At 29.9% G+C, this 18235-nt stretch overlaps 1 pseudogene; it reads right to left on the bottom strand.

Moving 5' to 3' along the window:
• Positions 1-13480: 13480 nt before the first annotated feature.
• Positions 13481-17743, bottom strand: LOC136078501 (uncharacterized; annotated as a pseudogene).
• Between the last annotated feature and the right edge of the window lie 492 nt (positions 17744-18235).

Below are 18235 nucleotides of genomic sequence, written 5' to 3'. Positions count from 1 at the left end.
ATATATATATATATATATATATATATATAGGCATGTAATATTATATAATACTAAATATACCTACTTAAAAAAATGTAAACCTATAAATATATATATATATTTTTTAATTCAGTTACACATTCAAAAAGGCTCCAAGCAACCTCTATTAAGTTGAGAGTTGTTAGAAAATAAAGAAAAGATTTAATGAGCAAAAAAATGGTTTACAGAAGACTTAAAAATTTGTGGGTTGTATGAGTCAGAAAAACATGAAGATGGCAGAGAGTTCCGAAGGTTGAAGTGGGAAAAAAACTAGACGAATAAAAGTTTTTAGAGCATGCTGGGACAGTTATTGTAACCAAACGAGACTTAGTAATAATACGAAGTCTCTTGTACGTGTTACAGTGCTCAATATTGTTAAATAATAGAGCTATATTTTACTTAGATGAATAAAAACAACCGATTAGCGGGAATTAAAGTTTCATATCTATAAGCAATCATCAGCCGTTAATACTTGTTTATACATTATACATTTTTTTTCTACGGTATACGCAGTAATTTTAAATTTTAATTGTTGATCGAAAGTTCTTTTTTATGATAGGGTACAATACATTGTTTTTTTTTACCTACGTAAAATATATATATATATATAAATATATATATATATATAAATATATATATATATATATATATATATATATATATATATATATATATATATATATATATATATATATATATATATATACATTTTATTCTTCGGTATACGCAGTAATTTCAAAAATTAATTGTTGATATAAAGTACTTTTCTATGATAGGTTACGGTTTTTAGAAACATTTTCAAACGCTTTATTTAAATTTCCATTTGTTTCAGATAAAAAATTTATTCCCTCGAGTTGAACTTCATCGAGAATCATAGAAATACCTAAATCGTGCATTTTTTTAGATATTATTAAGTAAGATTTCACAATTTGCATCACTAACAAGGTATACATTGCTGACTTAACTCGAAGGTCTAAGAAGATAGCGATAGGACTTGATTTCCAACTGCGTTGTAAAATCATCAACAAATATATTCATCTCTGTTTTATCTATTGAGCGAAGGCAATTTTTTAAAGTAAGCATAGATAAACTTAACTAACGCTCACGCATTTTTCCTCACTTAGAATAGTAGTGGTTTTATAATAGAAGCGACAATTTTTTATAATTGCACTTGCGTTTCAGTTAAAACTAGTAGATAATATTTTTATGAAGTTTCTTTTTTTGTCTGCACTCAACTAAAGCAAGTTCTATAGAACCATGATTTTTTTAAATCCATCCCAATAAGTCAGAAGTGCAGTTAAAGCGCGTTTCCACATCTATTGAAGACTTTGACTTTTTTTTGTTGAGAAATCTGATGCTTTTTGATAGTTGCATGTCTGACCAATAATAAGTGAAAAGATTGATTGGTTGTGAATAGTTAATTTCACACAGAATTGGTGTTTATGAGCACAGCAGCCTAGCAAATTAAATCCAAAAAGTGTAAGTGTGCACGATATACTAGAAGTAGCGTCAGATGTAACTCATAAAATATTATGTGAAGTTAAGTCAAATTTCGACAGCACATTTTTTAAATTTCTTTAGTTGAAGTAGCTTTGTGACAAGGATTTTGTTATTTCCAGATTTACAACTGATAAACAGCATTATTCTAAAACCTATGAAAATGAAATATAGTGATAAAAAAAGAAAAGCAAAAACTGCAAAACCCTAAATCTATTCACCATAATTTAAAAAATTTATTTTTCAAAACAAGAAATATATTTCTTGTTTTAAAAATGAGTTGCAGGCTAGTATACTTATTTTCTCAAACAAGAAACGTATTTCTTGTTTTGAGTGAAATATTTCGTAATAAAAAGTTTAATTTTGCTGTGCTTACAGTAAAATTTATTCAAGATAACGTAGAGCGTGTGATGAGCTTGGAGAAGCTTCAGAAGCTACTTCGAATAAAAAGTTCGTGTAAAGAACCATTAAAAAAGAAGAAGAGTGAATTGGAGGAGCTAACTACAGTGATTGCTGTCTCGCTTTCTCGCTATTGAATGGTTCTAATAATTTGAATTTTATCTCCCCTGCCCCAAATATGAGAGCAACAAGTTGATGAAATAATTTATTTGCTATTCTTAACTAAATATATATTCATCAATAAATTTTAAGTATTGTTTTACAATCTCTAAGCGTCAACTATTTTATCAAACTATTTCGTCCAGGAAAGAAAATTGATTTTGAATTTTTAACATTTTATGAAGAAATACCGGTTGATATAATTAATGAAAAAAATGATTTTGACTCATTCTAAACTGGAAATACCATCCAAATGTTTGTATATGTAGCATATTTGCGTGCTGGAACATTCCGTTATTATGTGTTTGGGTTTAGGAAAATCCTTAGTTTAAAAAAAACATTAGTGTACTAAGTGGTAGTAGTAGAAATTTTGTTTGAATATAACAAAAGCACAACATTCATAATACAGAGTCTTTTTTATCACAATTAAATTAAAATGACAAACACTAAACAATTTTAATTCATATTTATTCTTCTAAACAAATAAAAGTTACATTGATTATTTCTTTTTATATTCTACAAATGTTTGCTGTTAAATTCGACCACTGATGCTTCCAATTACATTCCATATTCTGAGTGATGGGAGGGCCTTTTAGATCTAGTCCAATGAACACTGAAGCTGCGATCAGAGACGTGGTGGCACCTAAAAAGCAGGTACGAATTTCCAGAAGAGGGGTCCGGTAAAGTACTTTTAATGTGAGAAAAATAACTGATCAAGGAAAATTATATTTATACTAAAAAATCGTAATAAATAAATAAAAAAAATGTGGAAATTGGGGCAATTTCCACATTTTCTTATGTTCCACTGACAAGAGAATGCAATCCCCAACATGCTTTGATGTCAACCGATTTGCTAGACGAGTTTTGACAAGTTTCAGTTTGCAGAAAACTTTCTCATGCTAAATTTGTTGGAATTGAACTAAATATCTTGTATAGAACTGCAACAGAATCGAATACAGCATCTAACATAGTTTACAGCATAAAATTGTAAGTGGTGAGGAAAGAAGGCAAAGTTATGTTATCCTTCTCAGCAGCCTTTCTGTAGATCTCCACAAAATCAACCATTTCAGTAGTGAATTCATTTAAACTGATACCAATTTTGAATTTTTCAAGCACTGATTGAATTTTTTCTTGTGAATTAGAGTTATGAAAATTATGACTAATATCTTCACTCATGCTCTTCAATAAAAGATGTCTATACTTTCTAAAAATTTTCGCTGTAAAGAAAATTTGTCAACAAGAATTCCAGTTGCTGAATCCACGAGAATATAAAACACTTCTGCCAGCCACCGATCTTTAGCTTGAATAAGTCGCTCAACTTCTGTTCCATCAAAGTCCAGTCGTTTCTTTCTGCCAGTCCTATTCTCATCAAATATTTGCTGTTCAAGCTGAGCTTCAGTTGCAACTTTAACAGTAGATAAAATAGCATTTTGGTCAGCACTGTCCTTGATACTTGAAGCTTTTCCAGTGATACATCGACAGACATTATAGCAAACAAAAAATCAAGTGTTTTCCTTGAAGAATTTTGTTTAGGGGACCCAAGATAGTAAAAATTTCTTGTGCTTCACTTCGAATATACATTTTAAGTTCCATTTCATTTGAAATTTGTTCAAGGCAATCGATTACTGCGTGGCATAGTGTCAGCAGTTGGTCGGTAGCATTTTGTAAGGCACTGAAACGAACGCTTTGGGTAGCAGCCAGTTCAATAGATTGATTCACATCCTCAAGAAGAGATTTACACTTCTCAAAAATATTATTTCGTTTCCTTGAGCTTCCGTATAGAAAAGTCTTTAGTTTCTGCACATTACCAGGCTTGTTTTCTGTTCCAAAAAAGTGAACAGAAACAACAGAAGATTTTGCACAAACTTTCATAACCAGATTTGTTCCATGAGATCCACAATAAATATTTGTTGCCATGGAAGAACACTGCTTCAAATGTGTTACAACTCCTTTATTTATTCCTTGCATTTTGCTTGCACCATCAAAAGACATACCTATACACTTTTAAATATCTACGTATAACTGATTTAATTTTATCTTTGATTTTTTTACTTTTTCCCTCACCAGTTGTTGTTCCAGTTTCAACCATTAAAATCAGATGTTCCTTTAAAACGGCCTCTTCTGCAGAAAGCGTAACATAAAGTAATACAATAGAAGTTTGCTCGTAGAGAGTAATATCATTGTTGCCATCAGCTGATGTTGAAAAGAATACTGAGTTATTTACCTCTTCTGAAATACCCTTATTGACTATCTGTGTCATAGTATGAATTAGTTTGTTTTGTGTATATTAGAAAGAGGCGTAATTCTAGCACCCCTTCCGGCAGATTGTTTTTGAGTACTGTGAACAATTGAAAGTTTTTCATTCAGCACCTCATCATACTGACTGAGTAAATTTAACAACTTTAGAAATTTAACCGCGCCACATTGAAAGATTTAACTTTTTTTCAGAGTCATTGTAAAAGTTGTTTTCCTCATTTCCACGTAAAGAAATACTCTCTGCGATCAAATACTGAATAGCATCAATAACTCGTATTAGGTATTGATGTAGTTTCTCCGCTCCATTACGTTTCTTGTTCAGATGTCTCGTGGTTTCAATATTTAATATTTTATCAATTGTGGAGTCTGATAATGCATGGACCATAGCTTCAGCAACATTTTGATGGTTTTTCTGGGTGCAATGCTTTGTTATGATGTGAGGTAAGTTTGACCAATTATCAAACCCATTACGTAAAAAATTTCTGTCCTCTCTTGATCCAAAGCATAAACAAGCAATAGTAGAGAGTAAGTTAGCCATGACTTTTTCTGCACAACTTCAATTTCATTATTTTAACTGATTCAGTGTGATACTTAGATAACCTTGAATGTTTTGTTGGCTGATTTGGCCCTAATACATTAAATTGCTTTTTATCAATCGTCTTTGCATTTTTCAGCTCTAGAAATTTTGTTGGATCATTTTCAGTGACATTTACAACGTTGTCTGGTTACTTCTAAATAATCTTCATTGGTAGAGCCGCTGAACAATCTTTATTGGTCCACCGCTAAATAATCTTTATTGGTCCGCCGCGGCAGTTACAGGCACTTCATAGTAACCCATTTCTACAGGCACTCTCTCAGTTTTAGTAATTTTTTGGTTTCAGAATGTGTCTGAATATTCTAGTTCTGCCCCTTTATCTGCTGCAATTATGACATCTTGATTATTGTCTGTTTCTTGTACAAATGATTGGTCACTAATCTCTGTTATTGGCTCTGTTTCAATAATGCTTACTTGTGATATTCACAATGGATGTTGATGTTAGTTCTATATTCTCTGTTGCTGTAAATGATGTCCCAGCTTTTCTCTGTATTTGTGGCACCTGCACTGACGCGAGACCTGCCGTTAACTTTAATTGTTTTGGATCTTTACTAGCTGCTTTCAATTCATATTGTCGTTTTTTGAGCCTTTTTTTCAGCACCAGATTTGAATTTCAATGTTGATTCTTTCTTTTTGTGTTCCTTCCTTTCACCTGAAATATAAATAAATATAAAACTAAAACTATTCCTATGATAGACACCACGGCATTGGTTTCTTTCGTTTGAGTTATAACTACTATCGGTCCATGGAATTTATACATAGTTGTACTATTTATAAATTCCATGGACCAATAGGGAGTGGACTGGAGCATATTGAGTAGTAGTGAATGAAAGTAATAACAAAAACTCATTAAACACACAATATTATTTATCAAACATATATTAACCATATTTATCAATGTAAAGCAAATGAATTCATGGATTATATATATTTATTGTTTTGAACTTATCAATAACAATTTTCACTTTTTTTTTATTGATGGGATGGTTAATTTCAGATAAAGAGGAGACATTGTTTAATCGTTCCATCGTTTAATCGTATGTTTGAGTTGTTTTCGGTATTCTTTTAGTTTAACATTACATCTGCCTCTACCTTCTTTTGTCTCAGCCGCTATTGCCTTAACATATCGTTCTCTTCTTTTTTTTAGCCTAGATGTTCGTTGTTCAGCTGATTCATTTGCTCTAGCTCGAAATTTCCGTTCTCTTTCTCGAGCAAGACAATCGATCATATTCAGTTTCCAGATTCTTTTTTATATCTAGCTTTTTTCTTTATATTTCTACGTATATAAGATTTTTTTTTTTTTTATTTACTTTAGAAACATTAATTATTATTTTTAATTACTATTTATAAGTAAAGTATTAAAACGTTACTTACTTTTTTACAGTATAAAATCTATCAATTTCAGGTCAACAACGTTATTTGTTATTATTATTCATCATCGGTTTTATTTATTTACGCTATACAAAGTTTGTTGTTTTTTGTTTCTTTTAATTACTTTTCTTAACGATTTCTTTTATTCACGCTAAACTAAAGTTTAGCGTATTTCTTTTATTATTACCGCTGACCTAGTATTTGTTTTGAGCAGACACCAAACAAACAAACAAACAAACCCACGTGAAAGCAAGTTAAATTAAATGTTGTAAAAAATGCCCGGATAGAAACTTATAGAACTGAAATAAATTTTTTTCTGTTTGAGGATTGGGGGCCCAGTTTCCTGAGCCAGATTAAGGGCCCAGTACAAGTCCTCGTACCCTCGTACTGGGCCATCACGTCCCTGGCTGCGATGAATAGACTCAGTTGCTTGTTTGCTGTAACGCCTTAAAGACTCTTTTCTCTGAGCAACAAAGTCTTGAATGTGATAAAAAACTGAATCAACCTTTGGAGTGACACTCACCATTGTAAGTTGAAGAAAGGAGCTTTTAAAGCTGTTGATTTTATCAATATAGCTTTCATCCAGTGCATTGCCAAAGCAAGCTGTTACAACAGAATCAAATTTTCTGGATGTGTTAATGAAGGAAAATGTTTCAAATTTTTGAAAAATTTCCCATCATTGACACATTCAGGAAATTCAGCGCAATTTTTCTCAGCAAGCTGTTGCAATACATCAATGTTTTTCAAAAGTTTGTGACACTCATTCCCAGCAAATTGGCCTCCATCAAAAGGCTGACATTTAATGTGAAGAGCTGATGGCCACTCATCAGCCTTTGACCAGCGGTCCTTCAGTGTTTTGTAGAGGTGATTAACAGCACCCAGGAGTAAATGAAGTTCCATTGGATGAATAACGTCTAAGACAAGCATTCCATCTTCCACAGAGATAAGTCGATCATGAATGACATTTTAAACTACTTTGCTTTTTTTAAATCCTTTCCAGCATTTTCAGAGGCTTTGAAACACTTCCGTAGTGTTCCAAAAGTGCAAAGATTGCCTTTGAAGGACAGATCTTGGAGTCTATATCACACCATGTGCATGGATGGGTACAAGCATGTGACTGCAATCCACACAGGATGTTAGCTACTTTCATGTCACATGAAACAAAGTATTTCACATTGTATGGTGTAATAAGGTTCAGGATTGTTCTCAGATTTTTGGAACAGCTTCAGCAATGGCTACAAGAAACTGACATTTAACACTACTGTCTTTTCCTAGTTAAGAAGTCAATAACTTTCTTTTATGTGGACAGAGTGGTTAAGATGAAAGATCCTCCTGGATTTCAAGGGTGATTTTAAGAAAACCGCCACCTCCATCTATGCTAAGTTTTACTATATGATCAGTAAAAACTTGCCTTCTCTTCAAAATTTCATCTGTAAATGCAGAGAGTTCTTTGCAGTGGACCACTGTTTGATGACTGATTTTATTCTGATCATGATGAACATCAATTGTTGTTTGGGTGAAGTGATCAGAAAACTGCTTACAAAGTTGAGAGAATTTCTCACGAAAGTTGGTCTCAACTACTTTGGATTTTGACACTTGATTGAGAGTTGTGGCAAGTTTTTTAATTCCTGTATTTGACAACCCTGTGTTTGCACATGATGCACATGCACTAAATCTTGGGCAGTCAACTAAGATTCTTTTTTGAAGAGTTTCTTTTGACATGCAGGGCCTACAAACGTAGTAGAAGTAGGAAAAATAAAGTAGTCCATTCTATGTAGAATTTTCTTTTACTTTTCATCAATCTGGTACAAAGGTAAGTATTATTGTATTCCTTTAAACAGAGGCTTGTCCATGGGAAGTTGATAAAAAATCATAATATTAGTTTTTTGTTTAAATTTATAGGTGAAATTACAAATATATCTGTATTATAAAAAGTAAAATAAATCTTCCAAAACAATACCTTGTGTTATAGGCAATGGTCTTCAACCACCAGATCTTCTTATTTGATGGTTCCATGGGGAGATGCATATTTTGAAAGAATTACAGATGATGCAATCTGCTCTCCAACTTTCAAATCTTTAGATGCAAGCAGCTTCATATTTTCCCTGAAGGTAGATTTACTGCAAGTGTGTGGAAAATCTCTTCTAATGATTCTTAAGAAGTCAGAACATCTTTTCTCATATTTTGATGATGATGACGATGATGATGATGATGATGATGATGATGATGATGATGATGATGATGATGATGATGATGATGATGATGATGATGATGATGATGATGATGATGATGATGATGATGATGATGATGATGATGATGATGATGATGATGATGATGATGATGATGATGGAATGCTTGATGTTTCCAAGGGGTGTCTCTCATTTAGCTTGAGGTGGCCAATTTTGAAAATAAGACAACCACAGTCCTGGCTTCTTGTTGAGGGAGGGGTTTCAATTTGGTTAAAATTAAAAAGACTTGGAAGTGTCACATTTTTACCATTGTCGCTTTTTTTGAAGGTTAACTCTGCAGCGATCACAAACTCCCAAGGGAACCCTTTGATCAGCAAAATTAATTTCATTAGAAAATATATTTCTTTGACTTGCTCAATCAAGGTGGAGGTTAAAACTCTTTCAGACTTTCTCATACAAAGAAAAAAAATTAGTTTTTCTGCATTCATCATGGGACTGAGCTGAGTTAGGTATTTTTAATGAAATAACCTGATTTGACACAACTCATATACAAAAGCAACTAAAGGGCAATGCCTTTTCCCGAAAAAAGAGAAAGAAACATTTTGCCAGATTGCCACCCTTATTATGACATTATGCAAAATACAAATTTAGTATTTTTAGCTTCATTAGGCCGATGACTTAAATTTTTTTTTTATTTGTTTGTTGCAAAATCCACAGCTTAACAACAGTAGCTAAAATATTTTTTTGAGATTTTCATTTTTAGAGATAATTTGATTTAAAAAGTTTTTTTTGATTTAATAACAAAATCAATTATGGCATATTACCTTATCGTGTGCATAGTTTTGAATAGTAAACGTTGATCACACAAAAAATGCCCCCCGCCAAAAAGTTAACTTAAAAGAAAAGAAATTTTTTTTTCTTTAGCACTTGTCAATTTTTAAGACTCAACTCGTCAATTTTCAAGACGGAATTTAGTTTTTAAAAAAAGTTTTTTGGAAAATGCTTTTTGCATTATCATTAAATAAATTTTTTTTAAAAAAGTACTGTCACAAACTTATTATGTCAAAGGTGGGTCGTTTCCTAGTCATTAAATTTCTAGTTACTATAGTTTTTATTAGTATAATATTCTTAGTTTTGAATAATGGCGGTCTTGTTCATTGTTACTTTTGTAAAAGAACGGACGTGATGGAAACTTTGATGCGATTCTTAAAAACGTTAAATCGCTAAAAACATCAAAAGTCAAACAAGCAAAAAAATCTTAAATTTTGTGGTTTAAAAGTTGCATAAGTTTTTTACTAATAATAATAAAACGAAAAGTTTGTTATTTTTTAACTTTTTATGTTTAGCTCTAACTTATTGTGTTTATTTTCATTTAAAAAAAAAGTCCTGAAGTGCCTATTCATATCAGGTACGCGTAACTGTTAACGGAACTGTTTTCTTTGTCCAAATTTTGTGTCACGCATTTTTCAGTATTTCTAAGTGTGGCATGATATAAACATGTTTTTCTGTGGGTTTTTTTTTATAAATTTGTATCAAAATAAATTTTTTTTTTTTGAATACTAGAATAGTTTAACTTTAATTCTGCACGGAAATATTTTTTGTAAAATTTTGTTTATAATGAGTATATAGTTGTTTAAAACTTCGTCGCTGTTTGTGCATTAGGTATGCATTGAAGGAATGCTGAAACTTTTTTTTATTATATTTAGACATCAGCAAAAACCTTTTTTCGTGTTACTTGCCGAATTTCATGAAAAAAACACCCCTAGACACCCTAATATCTCACCCAGAATAGGTACCGATTTTTGACTTCAGTTGCGCTATACACCCGGGTAGTTGGGGGAGGGCTTATCATAATAAACATTTGAACATTAATAATGTTTAAATGTATATTATATAAAATAGTATTCAATATTATATATAAAGTATATAAAATAGAAAAAATATAGAAAAAAATTCAAATTTTCTTTAAAAAAATCTAGACTTTGAATATATTAAAGGGTATTATAGACGCCCTTTTAAAGCCCCAACAACGTCCTTAATTTTTTTTTTTTTTTTTTTTTTTTTTTAGTTTACAATTATTAATCGTAATATAACAATATAACAATACATAAACTTGGTATCTGAAAGAAGATTCAAAAGATCTTGTCGTCAGAACCATATAAAATATATTAAACGTGTATATATAATATAATAAAAATACAATTGATTTAATAATTATTCACAATGTAGAATAAACAAATCAGAAAACAATTTTACATTTCAAAAATATTTATATATATTGTCAGTAGAAAGAATAAAGTTTTTTAATTTAGTTTTAAAAACAAAAAACGAAATTGACAAATCAAAATTTGGAACAACAATTTTGTTCCATAAATACGGTGCTCGATAGTTTATGCAAAATTGATTAAACTTTGTTCGACAAAAGGGTTCCATTATTAAATTATTATTTTGTAAAGTATATTTATTTATAGCTTTATGGGTAAAAAGATCTTTAAAAATGAACAATGGTTGTTCACTTTTACAACGAAACATAAAACATAAAATATTATAGACATTGAGTTCGTAAACGTTAAGTGCTTTAACGTTTTTAAATAAAATATTAGAATGAGAAAAACGATTTTCAAAACATATTAAACGCATTGCGTGTTTCTGACGATGGTAGAGATTTCGTAACTTACTTTTAGAGATATTTCCCCAAACAATATTGGCATAATTTATATAGCTATGTATAAATGAGTAGTAGAGTTGAATTAAATTTTGTTTATTTAGATAGTATCTGACCTTATATAGAATTCCAATACTTTTGGCCAATTTAGTATAAATAAAGTCGATATGATACTTCCATGTAATATTTTCATCAATGTAAATGCCTAAAAATCTTGTGACCGACTCCTTTTTTATTTCAATTTTATCAATGAAAAGTTTAGGTAAATTATTTGGTAAAAAATTTGGTAAAAATATATCCTTATTCTCCTTTTTAAGACCTTTCTTTTGATACCAAGTTTTTATTAATTTTTATAAGAATTGACAAAGTTATGACATTTAAAGTTAAGAAAAACCCAAAACATTTTGGTCACCGTTTTTTTAACAAATCAATCAAGGAAACTTTGGACTATTTTGTTATATCACTGCAATATCATGTTTGCAACAACTTATAAGACAAGTTTATATTGTTATTTTGCATTTTAAATCCCATCGAATTAAACATAAAAAACCATATAACCTATAGTAACTTTATAACTTATTAACAAAATTTTTTATAGCATTTAAACAAATAACGATACATCCGATACAGTTCTAATCGAACTGTACGTTATAATGTAGAATAGCGTAAACTGTAACTTACTTAATTACAACTAAAGTTTTATTAATTCCATTTTTTTGAATGAAATTTATCTTTGTAAGTTTTCTTTCCTTATTTATTATCAGCATTACTATCATTACCTTATAACGAAAGAAAACTTACAAAAATAAATTTCATTCAAAAAAATGGAATTAATAAAACTTTAGTTGTAATTAAGTAAATTACAGTTTACGTCAATTACGTTAATTACGGTTAGCCTTAACTAAATTTAGGTTTTCTGAATTGTGTCCAAATTAATTTCAACGTTTTCTGAAAGAGTATATTTTGCTGATCACTATGTATATAGTCCACCAAATCAGGAAACTCCTATTAAGTAATTATGGCATTTTTAAGATTTTTTCGCGCCTTTTTTTCGCGCCTTTTTTGTCTTTTACGACTATCTTTAATCTGCCATTTTTTCTGCCTCAAATTTAATTGCAAAAGACAATCGTAGAAAAATTTTGTTTTAAAAATGTTAAGAATTGGTAAATCACATCCTCAGACTATTTTAGATCGTCAAAAGAACTGAGAAAGAGTATGTCTTTTTTGTGGTCGCAAACGTCATATGAAAGTAAACAGCCAAAGTCATATAATTTCTAAATTTCAGAGCTGTTTTTCGGATTATAACATTGCTAATGATCGATACCCTACTGGATTGTGTCCAAGGTTGGTATACTTAATGATTTTTAACTAAATAAATATATATAAAAAGTATATATGTCATAAACGTAAAACCATTCACATAACTGAAAAATTAGATACCTTGTTGAACTCAAAGAAATAAGATTTGATAAATGAATCAAATCTCATTTTGCTTGGTACTAGCTTATCTTTTAAAGGTGGAGGGGTATAGTTGAAAGAACAAATGTTGTTGATCTCAGGCAGAAAATTAATTTTGATATTGACTGGTCAAAGATGACTATACCGGCAAAAACACGAAATGGGTAAAATGTTATTTTATTTGTATATCTGTTGTAAAGAAATATAAAATTATAATTTTTTATATAATTTTATGAAACTATAAACTTGCAGCTGTGAAATATGCAAAATCGCAAGAACGCATGGAAGGATACCCAAGAAAAAATCTGGTATGAAGAGTTTTAAAACGGCAGCTATTAATCCGCGGTGTAGTTCTTGTCTGACTAAAGTTAAAAAAGGATTGCATCATAAATGCAATGCAACAACGCTTAGGTAAAAAACGTTTTTTATAACTTTGATTATTTGACTGTAAAAGGTTGAATACCATGTTCTATAGAAAACAAGTTCGTAAATGTAATTTTTTTTTTTCGGAAATAACATATCAGCTGCATCCGGATATCAAGGTATTAGAAAAACCGTATTAATTTGCGTTACTAATAGAGAGATAAGTGAAAGAAATCTTAAGAACAACAAATCAAAGATGATAATTTTGATTTAGAAAAACCTTTGTAAGGTCTTGAACCTATAATCTTTTTATAAATGTAAAGTTGTCGAAACCTTTTTCATTCAGTCCCCATAGTTTCGTAACTTATTTAGATATCAAGAAACAAATGGCTTCTCGCGGAATTTAAGAAAAGCTAAGTAGTGAAAGTGGTAACACCATTTCATTGAAGACAGGAGCTAGTAAACTGAAACTATCTATTGGATCTGAGAATACTCCAAAAGCAACCAATTTTACTCACAAAAATCTTCTTTATACTCAGAATTCTCTTTCCTTAAGTAACCATCAAATGATAAAACTTGCTATTATGATAAGGTAAATCACAATACTAATACAAATTTAATTCTGCACAATAAAATGATGCAATATTTGGAGTAAAATTTATTATATAAAAAAATTAATAATTACAGAGTTGTTGAAAAAAGAAGAAACGTTGTGGAACCTGGACTGAAAGACTGTGTCTCTGATTTGGAAAGTTATCTTCTCCCATTATTTACCGAAGAAAGTATTTTATTTTAATTTAAAGACAAAGATAAAACTTTGGAATATAAAAATATTACAGTAGCGTAATGCAATGATGTTATTCTTTTTGTTAAACTACTCCTGGATCTTAAATGTATTGATTGTAAGAATCAGTTGCTAAAAATTGCTGTTGACGGGGGAAGTGGTTTTATCAAATTTTGTTTAAATATAGTTAATCTCAATAAAATTTTTGAAAATTACGGCAAAGTTGAAATAGGTTACCTTAAAACAAAACCGGTATCAGCCTGCAGGTCTTTATATAAGATGGTCTAAAAAAAATATTTAAAGATTCGTCAGTAAATACTTTATTTCTTTTTCTGGTAGCTCCAGAAATCCCAGTAAGATATTTAAACATTAAAATATTATTTGAAAAATTAAATCTTGAAAAAGTTGAGCACAATGGGGTATGCGGCATAAAACTTAGTCAAATTCTGACAGATATATCTCCAAGTAGCAGTTCAATTCACCTCTGTTATGTATGTGAGTGGGATAGAAGAGAAACTTGGACAAATGCTCCATGCAGAACTTTCGAGAGCTGTCAAAACAACTATACAAAATTCAAAGAATCTGGTTCAAAACCTAAGTGTGCACAAAATTTTAGGAATTGTATAAACCTTGTATTAGTACATGGAAACCCCTCTGAATTCCTTGTTGGTAGACTTGTTTTACCGGAGCTTCATATTATAGAGGGAACTGTCAACCATGTAATGGATAACATGGAGCGGATTTGTTCGGAAATGAATCTGAAGAAGATTTACGAACAGATGCAAATTATTCAGACCGGTCAGCATAGTGGAAAATTTAATGAAAATTCTTCTCGAAAAATTCTTTTAAAAGTGGGAAGTCTTTAATGATAATCTGCCAATTAAACTAAAGTCTTTTGGAGAATGCTTAAGGTTGTTAAATTTAGTTGTTGAGTCTTGCTTTGGATCCGGACTTGATGAAAACTTTCAAACTAATATCGAAAATAAAAAATTGAAAACCTGAAATGAAAATTTGATGCTGGAACATGGTATTACTTTAACACCAAAATTTCATATCCTGTTCAATCATGTATCTGAATTCTGTAAAACAAAAAAAATGGGCCTTGGAGTTTATTTGGAGCAATCAGGAAAAAGTGTTCACTTCCTCCTCAAAATTGCCTCGTGAAACCGGTACAGGGTGTCTGCAAATAATTCTAATTATGGACATAATTTAGTAAGGGCATTAAGTTCTTGTAATGGAAAACATCTTATTTCTCTTGGACATATTGATCTAAATGTTGATATTTTTTAGTGATTCAATTCAAGAAGAAATAGTTTTTAGTTTTATATTTGTTAATATTTTGATGATTTAAAACATTCCGATTATGTGATTATTCACTCTTAAACTATGTAATGTAACATAATACCATCTATATTATTCATTTCCAATAAATTGTCTGTAACTTTTACAATAAAACTTTGAATAAAAACAAGGCGGTCAAAAAAATGGTGCAAAATACTTGCAAAAAAAGGCGCAAAATAAAAGGCGCGAAAGAAAAGCTCGAAAAAATCTTTAAAGTGCCATAATTACCTTATAGGAGTTTTCTGATTTGGTGGACTATATACGTAGTGATCAGTGAAGTATACTCTTTCAGAAAACATTGAAATTAATTTGGACACAAATCAGAAAACCTAAATGTAGTTAAGGCTAACCGTATTATTTATTCTTCGTAACCTAACGCGTTCCGGTACGTATTATTTCCGCAAAATACCACTGTCAAAAGTGTTTGTTTTTTCAATTAAATTTACACATAATATTTTCAGTCATTGCATTTATGAAATATGTTTTATAAAATCCTTTCCGTTTTGAACTAAATGTAAAGACAAGCACTTTCTCTTATTTTTTGAACTTTCTTTTTCTTTTAATTGTTCATTTCTTTAACAAATTATATTATAAAATCTGGTTTTATAAAAGTTCTTTTTTATTTTTATTTATTCTATTGTAAGCATAATATTTTATTTTATCAGATAGTAAATATTTAAATAAATTCAAATATGTGTAAAGACACTCTACGTTTACTATATGGGCTTGATAATAACTTCTGTCGTCTACTTGCTCCAGTCATTCTTTTATTCGGAACCAATTTCAACACATTTTAGAGATTTTTGTCTCTATCTTTAAGAAGTTTTTGTTTTAGTTTTATGGAGTGATACGCTTACAGAATTTTTCCTTTACTGCCTCAGCGACAAAGGAAAATATTTTTCAAAACTTACAGTACATTCTTCTTTATTTTGTTTTGTGCTCGTAAAAATGTATTGTTTATGCGTGATATTCTTTCTTGGTTTGAAAAATTAATCAAATTTTTCATGGCATTGTATGCCATGAAAAACTTGATTAATTTTTCATTTATATTTTTTAAACTAAATTTAAATAAAGTTCTATTATTTTAAAATATATATATATAAATACAGCTCCAAATTCTCTACGACACTTTTTTTCCGTAAAAAAAAATCAACTAAAAGATTCAAAAGCTTTATTTGATCTCATTTTACTAACAAAAAAAAAAGAATAAAACAAAAGACGGAAAAAATCCGGCGATTCCGGTACGTTACTCGTAAGTTTAGTTTGGTTATACATACAAGTGTTGCACAGATTTTTGTATACGTAACGTACTTTTTATAAAGGCAAATCTTTGCGAATCTAGAAAGAAGGCTTATTTACATAAAAAGCCCAAACAAAAAGACAATTAAAGAAAACTGGCAAAAGTGATAACTGTTACACAAACTTAATTTTATTATAACTAATTTAAAAAGTATATTACAGGTAATAGACATGAATTGAAATAAATAAATAACAACTTTGTGATTTATAAATAGGACAATGATGGTGTTATTTAAGGGCTAAATTCAAGTTTTATAGCAATCTATATTAAACATATTTTTTACTTTTTCTGGCACTTTTAACACATATTCATATTAAATATGTTCTTGAATAATATAATTTTTTATAAATTACATTTTAGGAGGAGTTTCATGTTATGAGCACCAACATTCGCTAACAACAGCGTCACCCCAAGATCTAAATTTAACTTTTTCATTTTCAAAGATAATATATTTCATTGGTTTTAAACTTGAAGGAGAGCATGTTGGAAGATGTATTGATTTCACACCTTTTTGCCTTGAACAAATTAGTTCTTGAAAAAATGTTCGAGTGGATTTCATAATTTTAGAACTTTTGCCAAATGGAATTGTGCATCACCCAACACATCGGTAAAAATTGGTTTTTTTTAGGATTAAAAGATTGCTAAATTCAGAGTAGTCTCTAAATTTCAAAAACATATTTTTTTTACGGCACCCGACGTCAGTATACTTATTGGAGGTTTCTCTTGTTAACCTTGTATGATTTACTGAGTAGCTTGTTATAACTTTTGATTGGTAAATTTTGCAATCGTTGAAAAGCTACCAGAAAACTTTATGTTTATTTCAATCGAGAGATTGGTATTACCTAACTCAAATAGTTTTTTCATCTTTCTAGTTAAATCAAATGATACCCACGCATATCCTTGGAAACTGATAATAAAAGATGCCTTAACATTGAAATTTTTCATACTTACTGATGGTGTAGCTAAAACAAATTTATTTTGAATAACACGTTTAACTGAAGTCTTTGCTCGAAATACACGAAGTTCAATTTTTTGAACCTCCTTTAATTTGTAATTAGGGAGTTTGAATCGGTATAAATAATTGTTTAACGAAGTGCATTGATGAATACCAAAAAAAAAAAGAAATGTACAGATGTCTTTAAATGCACTTTAAAAATCTATTCATATGAATAAAAGCTGCGATTTAATAAAAATTATATATTTAAAAAGGTATTTCTTAGGGAAGATCGGGGCAAGTTGCTTTGTAAAGCTAATAGGAAGCGATGTTCAAGTATTTACTTTTTTGTCCAAAAACCATATAAATTACATAAACTTCAGGTGTATATTTTATATTATTGCTAAGAAACATTTTTTCTAAATTGTTTGAAGAATCTTATTCCTTCTTTATACAACTTTTTTTTTTCATAAATTTTATATAAAAATATGTATGTTTTCTGAAATCTCTTTGAAAATACGTTTTTTTTGAAACCCAGGGTCAGCGGGTTATAACAATCTTTAGTGAGCTAAACTCGTCTTGACAGGCCTTGGTATGTGGCCTTTATACGGCAATTACCCGTCGAAGGACAAACCACAATACCAATACTCTTACCACAATACAAATGTATATATTAAACATTCTATACAAATTCCTAAATTCCAACAAATATTCTACCAAGAATATCTGTACTTGTAATAAATACATTTATTAGTTATAACCGATTAATGTATAATTGCACATTCTAAAATCCGGTGAAATATCTGTCCGCTACTTTATACTACCTTTCAAATTCAACTTCTACTGGCTTTCACTCTACTATCCTTTGTTCTTCTTAAAATCACTTACTCTTGGTCCATCAAAGAG

The sequence above is a fragment of the Hydra vulgaris genome, chromosome 03, assembly GCF_038396675.1.
Source record: "Hydra vulgaris chromosome 03, alternate assembly HydraT2T_AEP".
NCBI classification, from domain to species: domain Eukaryota; kingdom Metazoa; phylum Cnidaria; class Hydrozoa; order Anthoathecata; family Hydridae; genus Hydra; species Hydra vulgaris.
The sequence above is the reverse complement of the archived record's forward strand: the minus strand, read 5'-3'. Positions and strand labels throughout refer to the sequence as shown.